Raw genomic sequence first — 7,424 nt, 5'->3', positions numbered from 1 at the left:
TCCAATGCCATTCTCTCCTGTCCTGCCTGACTCTGGTCCCGACACTCTCTCTCCTGTCCTGGTTGACTCTCGTCCAAAGCCTCTATCTCCAGTCATGCCTGACTCTCGTCCCATGCCTCTCTCTCCTGTCCTGCCAGACTCTCGCCATAAACATCTCTCTCTTGTCCAGCCTTAATGTTGTCCCAATCCTCCCTTTCTTGTCGTGCCTGACTCTCGTCCCAAACCTCTTTCTCCTGTGTTGCCTGACTCTCGTCACAAGACTGTCTCTCCTATCCGGATAACTCTCGTCCCAAGACTCTCTCTCTCTTGTCCTGCCTGACTCTCGTCCTAAGCTTCACTCTCCTGTCATGCTTGACTATCGATCAAAGCCTCTGTATCTTGCCCTACCTGACTCTCGTCGAAAGCCTCTTTCTACTGTCCTACCTAACTCTCGTCACAAGACTGTATCTCCTGTCTGACGACACTCTCGTCCTAAGGTTCTCGCTCCTGTCCGGCCAGACTCTCGTAACAAGCCTCACTCCCCTGTCGTGCCTGACTGTCGTCCCAAGCCTCTCTCTCCTTTTCAGCCTGACTCTTCTCCCGATCCCCTCTCTCCTGTTATGCCTAAGTGTCCTCCAAAGCCCCTCTCTCCTGTCCTGCCTGACTCTCGTCCCAATTCCCTCTCTCCTGTCCTGCCTGACTCTCATTTGTAGCCCCTCTCTCCTATCCTGTCTGACTCTCGTCCCAAGCCTCTATCTGCTTTCCTGCCTGACTCTCTCCTTAAGCATCTCTCTCCTCTCATGCATGACTCTCGTCCCAAGCCTCACTCTCCTGTCGTGCCTGAATCTCGTCCCAAGCCTCTTTCCTTTTCAGGCTGACTCTTCTCCCCATCCCACCTCTCCTCTTATGCCTGAGTCTCCTCCCAAGCCCCTCTCTGCTGTCCTGCTTGACTCTCGTCCCAATTCCCTCTCTCCTGTCCTACCTGACTCTCGTGTGAAGCCCCTCTCTCCTGTCCTCCCTGACTCTCGTCACAAGCTTCTCTCTCCTGTCCTGCCTGACTCTCGTCATAAACCTCTCTCTCCTGTCTGGCCTTAATCTTGTCCCAAGCCTCCCTTTCCTGTCCTGGCTGACTCTCGTCCAAAGCCTCACTCTCTTGTCTTGCCTGACTCTCGTCCCGAGCCTCTCGCTCGCCTCCAGCCTTAATCTTGTCCTAAGCCTCCCTTTCCTCTTCTGCCTGACTCTCGTCCAAAGCGTCTCTATCCTCTCCTGCCTCACTCTCGTCACAAGAATCTCTTTCTCTTGTCCTGCCTGACTCTCGTCCTAAGCTTCACTCTCCTGTCCTGCTTGATTCTCGATCCAAGCCTCTGTATCTTGCCCTGCCTGACTCTCGTCCCAAGCCTCTTTCTCCTGTTCTATATGACTATCTTCACAAGAAAGTCTCTCCTATCCGGCCTCACTCTCGTTCCAAGCCTCACCCTCCTGTCGTGCCTGACTCTCATCCCAAGCCTCTCTCTCCTTTTCAACCAGACTCTTCTCCCAATCCTTTCTCTCCTGTTACGCCTGAGTCTCCTACCAGTCCCCTCTCTCCTGTCCTACCTGACTCTCGTCCCAATTCCCTCTCTTCTGTCATGCCTGACTCTCATGTGCAGCTCCTCTCTCCTGTCCTGCCTGAATCTCGTCCCAAACCTCTCTCTCCTTTCCTGCCTGACTCTCTCCTTAGGCATCTGTCTCCACTCATGCCTGACTCTTATCCCAAGCCTCACTTTATTCTTCCGTCCGACTCTCGTCCCAAGCCTCTCTCTCCTCTCCTGACTGACTCTCGTCCCAAGCCTCTCTCTCCTGTCCTGCCTGACTTTCATCCCACGACGCTCTCTCATGTCCTGATAGACTCTAACCCCAAGACTTTCTCTAATATTCCGCCCGACTCTCGTCTCCAGCCTCTCTATCCTGTCCTGTCTGTCTCTCGTCCCTTGCCTCTCTCTCCTGTCCTGTCTGACTTCCGTCCAACAATCACTTTTGTCATGACTGACTCTCATTACAAGCCTCTCTCTCTCCGGACCTGCTTGACTCTCGTCCCAAGCCTCTCCCGCCTGTCCTGCGTGACTCTCTTCCAAAGTGTCTCTCTCCTCTCCTTCCTGACTCCCGTCCCTAGCCTCTCTATCCAGCCCTGCCTGACTCTAGTCCCAAACCCGTCTCTCTACTCCTGTCTGACTCTCCTCCCAAGCCTCTCTTTCCTGACCTGCCCAAGTCTCGTCCTAAGCCTCTTTCTCCTGTCCTGCTTGACTCTCGCCCCAAGCCTCTATCTCCTGTCCTGTCTGACTCTCGTTACAAGACTCTCTCTCCTGTCCTGTCTGACTCTCGTCCTTAGCCTCTTTCTCCTGTCTTGCCTGACTCTCTTCCAATGCCATTCTCTCCTGTCCTGCCTGACTCTGGTCCCGACACTCTCTCTCCTGTCCTGGTTGACTCTCGTCCAAAGCCTCTATCTCCAGTCATGCCTGACTCTCGTCCCATGCCTCTCTCTCCTGTCCTGCCTGACTCTCGTCATAAACATCTCTCTCTTGTCCAGCCTTAATGTTGTCCCAAGCTTCCCTTTCTTGTCGTGCCTGACTCTCGTCCCAAACCACTTTCTCCTGTGTTGCCTGACTCTCGTCACAAGACTGTCTCTCCTATCCGGATGACTCTCGTCCCAAGACTCTCTCTCTCTTGTACTGCCTGACTCTCGTCCTAAGCTTCACTCTCCTGTCATGCTTGACTATCGATCAAAGCCTCTGTATCTTGCCCTACCTGACTCTCGTCGAAAGCCTCTTTCTAGTGTCCTACCTAACTCTCGTCACAAGACTGTATCTCCTGTCTGACGACACTCTCGTCCTAAGGTTCTCGCTCCTGTCCGGCCAGACTCCCGTCCCAAGCCTCACTTCCCTGTCGTGCCTGACTGTCGTCCCAAGCCTCTCTCTCCTTTTCAGCCTGACTCTTCTCCCGATCCCCTCTCTCCTGTTATGCCTAAGTGTCCTCCCAAGCCCGTCTCTCCACTCCTGTCTGACTCTCCTCCCTAATCTCTCTTTCCTGACCTGCCTAAGTCTCGTCCTAAGCCTCTTTCTCCTGTCCTGCCTGACTCTGGTCACGAGACTCTCTCTCCTGTCCTGGCTGACTCTCGTCCCAAGCCTCTATCTCCTGTCCTGTCTAACTCTCGTCCTATGCCTCTCTTTCCTGTCCTGCCTGACTCTCGTCCCTAGCCTCTCTCTCCTGTCCTGCGTGACTAAGCACCTCTCTCCTTCCCTGCCTGACTCTCGTCATAAACATCTCTCTCTTGTCCAACCTTAATGTTGTCCCAAGCCTCCCTTTCTTGTCGTGCCTGACTCTCGTCCCAAAGCTCTTTCTTCTGTGTTGCCTGACTCTCGTCCCAAGCCTCTTTCTTCTGTCCAGCCTTAATCTTGCCCTGACTCTCACTTTACTGTCATACCTCAATCTCGTCCCAATCTTCTCTCGCCTGTCCTACCTGACTTTCGTCCCAAGACTCTCTCTTGTCCTGCCTGACTCTCGTCCTAAACTTCACTCTCCTGTCCTGCTTGACTCACGATCAAAGCCTCTTTATCTTTCCCTACCTGACTCTCGTCCAAAGCCTCTTTCTACTGTCCTACCTGACTCTCGTCACAAGACTGTATCTCCTGTCTGACGACACTCTCGTCCCAAGGCTCTCTCTCCTGTCCGGCCTGACTCTCGTCCCAAGCCTAACTCCCCTGTCGTGCCTGACTCTCTTCCTAAGCCTCTCTCTCCTTTTCAGCCTGACTCTTCTCCCGATACCCTCTCTCTTGTTATGCCTGATTGTCCTCCAAAGCCCCTCTCTCCTGTCCTGCCTGACTCTCGTCCCAATTCCCTCTCTCGTGTCCTGGCTGACTCTCATGTGTACCCCCTTTCTCCCATCCTGCCTGACTCCCGTCCCAAGCCTCTCTTTTCTTTCCTGACTGACTCTCTCCTTAAGCATCTCTCTCCTCTCATGCCTGACTCTCGTCACAAGCCTCACTCTCCTGTCGTGCCTGAATCTCGTCCCAAGCCTCTTTCCCTTTCAGCCTGACTCTTCTCCACATCCCCGCTCTCCTGTTATGCCTGAGTCTCCTCCCAAGCCCTTCTCTGCTGTCCTGCTTGACTCTCGACCCAATTCCCTCTCTCTTGTCCTACCTGACTTTCGTGTGAAGCCCCTCTCTCCTGTCCTCCCTGACTCTGGTCCCAAGCTTCTCTCTCCCGTCCTGCCTGACTCTCTCCTCAAAGCTCCCTCTCCTCTCACGCGTGACTCTCTTCCCAAGCCTCTCTCTCCTGTCCTGCCCGACTCTCGTCCAAAGCCTCTCTCTCCTGTCCTGCCTGACTCTCTTCCTAAGCCTCTCCCTCCTGTCCTCCCTGACTTTCGACCAACGACGCTCACTCCTGTCCAGAATGACTCTCATCCCAAGCCTTTCTCTCCTGTCCTGCCCGGCTCTTGTCTAAAGCCTCTTTTTCCTGTCCTATCTGACTCTCGTCCCCTACCTCTCTCTCTCCTGTCCTGCCTGACTTTCGTCCCACATTATTCACTCCTGTCCTGACTGACTCTCATCCCAAGCCTTTCTCTCCTCTCATGCCTGAATCTCATCCCAAGACTCTCTCTCCCGTCCTGCATAACTCTAGTGCGAAGCCTCTCCTGTCCTCTCTGACTCTCGTCACAAGCGTCTTCTCCTTTCCTGCCTAACACTAGTCCCAACCCTCTCTTTGCTCTCCTGCCTGACTCTCGTCCCAAGCCTCTCTCTCCTGTCTTGCCTGACTCTCGTCCCAAGCCTCTTCCTCCTCTCCTGGCTGAATCTCATCTCAAGCCTCTCTCTCCTGTCCTGCCTGACTCTCGTCCCTTGGCTCTCTCTCCATTCCTGCCTGATTCTAGTCACAAGCCACTCTCTCCAGTCCTGCCTGACTCTCGTCCCAAGACTCTCTCTCCTGTCCTGCCTGACTCTCGTGCCAAGCCTCTCTCTCCTGTCCTGCCTGACTTTAGTCCACGACTCTCAGTCCTCTCCTGACTGACTCTTATCCCAAGCCTCTCTATCCTGACCTGCCGTATGCTCGTCCCAAGCCTCTTTCTCCTCTTTTGCCTGACTCTCGTCCCAAGCCTCTCTCTTCTGTCCTGCCTGACTCCCTCCTCAAGCCTCTTTCTCCTATCATGCCTGACTCTCGTCCCAAGACTCTCTCTCCTGTCCCACCCGACTCTCGTCCAAAGCCCCTCTCTCCTGTCCTGCGTGACTCACGTCCCAAGCCTCTTTCTCGTGTCCTGCCTGAGACTCGTCCCAAGCCTCTCTCTCCTGTCCTGTCTGACTCTCGTCCCAAGCCTCTCTCTCATGTCCTGTCTGACTCTCCTCCCTAGCCTCTCTCTACTGTCCTGCCTGAATCTCTTCCCAAGACACTCTGTCCTGTCCTACCTGACTTTTGTCCCGAGCCTTTCTCTCTCCTTTCCTGCCTGACTCTCGTCACAAGCCTCTTTCTCCTGTCGTGCCTGAATCTCGTCCCCAGCCTCTTTCCCTTTCAGCCTGACCCTTCTCCCCATCCCCTCTCTCCTGTTATGCCTAAGTCTCCTCCCAAGCCCTTCTCTGTTGTCCTGCTTGACTCTCGTCCCAATTCCCTTTCTCCTGTCCTACCTGACTTTCGTGTGAAGCTTCTTTCTCATGTCCTCCCTGACTCTCGTCCCAAGCTTCTCTCTCCCGTCCTGCCTGACTCTCTCCTCAAAGGTCCCTCTCCTATCACGCGTGACTCTCGTCCCAAGCCTCTCTCTCCTGTCCTGCCCGACTCTCGTCCTAAGCTCTCTCTCCTGTCCTGCCTGACTCTCGTCCTAAGCCTCTCTCTCCTGTCCTCTCTGACATTCGTCCAACGACGCTCACTCCTGTCCAGAATGACTCTCATCCCAAGCCTTTCCCTCCTGTCCTGCCCGGCTCTCGTCCCAAGCCTCTTTTTCCTGTCCTATCTGACTCTCGTCCCCTACCTCTCTCTCCTGTGCTGTCTGACTTTCGTCCCACAATATTCACTCCTGTCCTGACTGACTCTCATCCCAAGCCTCTCTCTCCTCTCATGCCTGAATCTCATCCCAAGACTCTCTCTCCCGTCCTGCATAACTCTAGTGCGAAGCCTCTTTCTCCTGTCCTGTCTGACTCTCGTCGCAAGCGTCTCTCTCCTTTCCTGCCTGACACTAGTCCCAACCCTCTCTCTGCTCTCCTGCCTGACTCTCGTCCCAAGCCTCTCTCTCCTGTCTTGCCTGACTCTCGTCCCAAGACTCTTCCTCCTCTCCTGGCTGAATCTCATCTCAAGCCTCTCTCTCCTGTCCTGCCTGACTCTCGTCCCTTGGCTCTCTCTCCATTCCTGCCTGATTCTAGTCCCAAACCACTCTCTCCAGTCCTGCCTGACTCTCGTCCCAAGACTCTCTCTCCTGTCCTGCCTGACTCTCGTGCCAAACCTCTCTCTCCTGTCCTGCCTGACTTTCGTCCACGACTCTCATTCCTCTCCTGACTGACTCTTATCCCAAGCCTCTCTATCCTGACCTGCCGTATGCTCGTCCCAAGCCTCTTTCTCCTCTTTTGCCTGACTCTCGTCCCAAGCCTCTCTCTTCTATCCTGCCTGACTCTCTCCTCAAGCCTCTTTCTCCTCTCATGCCTGACTCTCGTCCAAAGCCTCTCTCTCCTGTCCTACCCGACTCTCGTCCAAAGCCTCTCTCTCCTGTTCTGCCTGACTCGCATCTCAAGCCTCTTTCTCGTGTCCTGCCTGAGACTCGTCCTAAGTCTCTCTCTCCTGTCCTGTCTGACTCTCGTCCCAAGCCTCTCTCTCATGTCCTGTCTGACTCTCCTCTCTAGCCTCTCTCTACTCTCCTGCCTGAATCTCCTCCCAAGACACTCTCTCCTGTCCTACCTGACTTTTGTCCAGAGCCTCTCTCTCTCCTTTCCTGTCTGACTCTCGTCACAAGCCTCTTTCTCCTGTCCTGCCTGACTCTCGTCCTAAGCCTCTCTCTCCTTTCCAGCCTGACTCTAATCCCAAGCCTCTGTCTCCTGTCCGGTATTACTCTAGTCCCAAGCCTCTCTATCCTGTCCTGCCTGACTCGCATCCCAAGCCTCTCTCTAATGTCTCACCTGACTCTTTTCCCAAACCTTTCTCTCTTCCTTCCGCCCAGACTCTCTTCCGAAGCCTCTTTCCCTTCTCCAGCCTTACTCTCGTTCCAAGCCTGTCCCTCTTCCTTCCGGCCTGAATCTCGTCCCAAGCTTCTCTCTCGTGTCCTGCCTGACTCTCGTCCCAAGTCCCTCTCTCCTCTCCTGCCTGACTCTCGTTCTAAGCCTCTTTCTCCTGTTCTCCCTGACTCCCGTCCCCCCCTCTCTCCTGTCCTGCCTGACTCTCGTCCCAAGACTCTCCAGTCCTTCCTGACTATCATTCAAAGCCTCTCTCTCCTTCCTGAT

This window comes from Panulirus ornatus, chromosome 16 (assembly GCF_036320965.1).
Source record: "Panulirus ornatus isolate Po-2019 chromosome 16, ASM3632096v1, whole genome shotgun sequence".
Classification (NCBI taxonomy): Eukaryota; Metazoa; Arthropoda; class Malacostraca; order Decapoda; family Palinuridae; genus Panulirus; species Panulirus ornatus.
The sequence above is the reverse complement of the archived record's forward strand: the minus strand, read 5'-3'. Positions refer to the sequence as shown.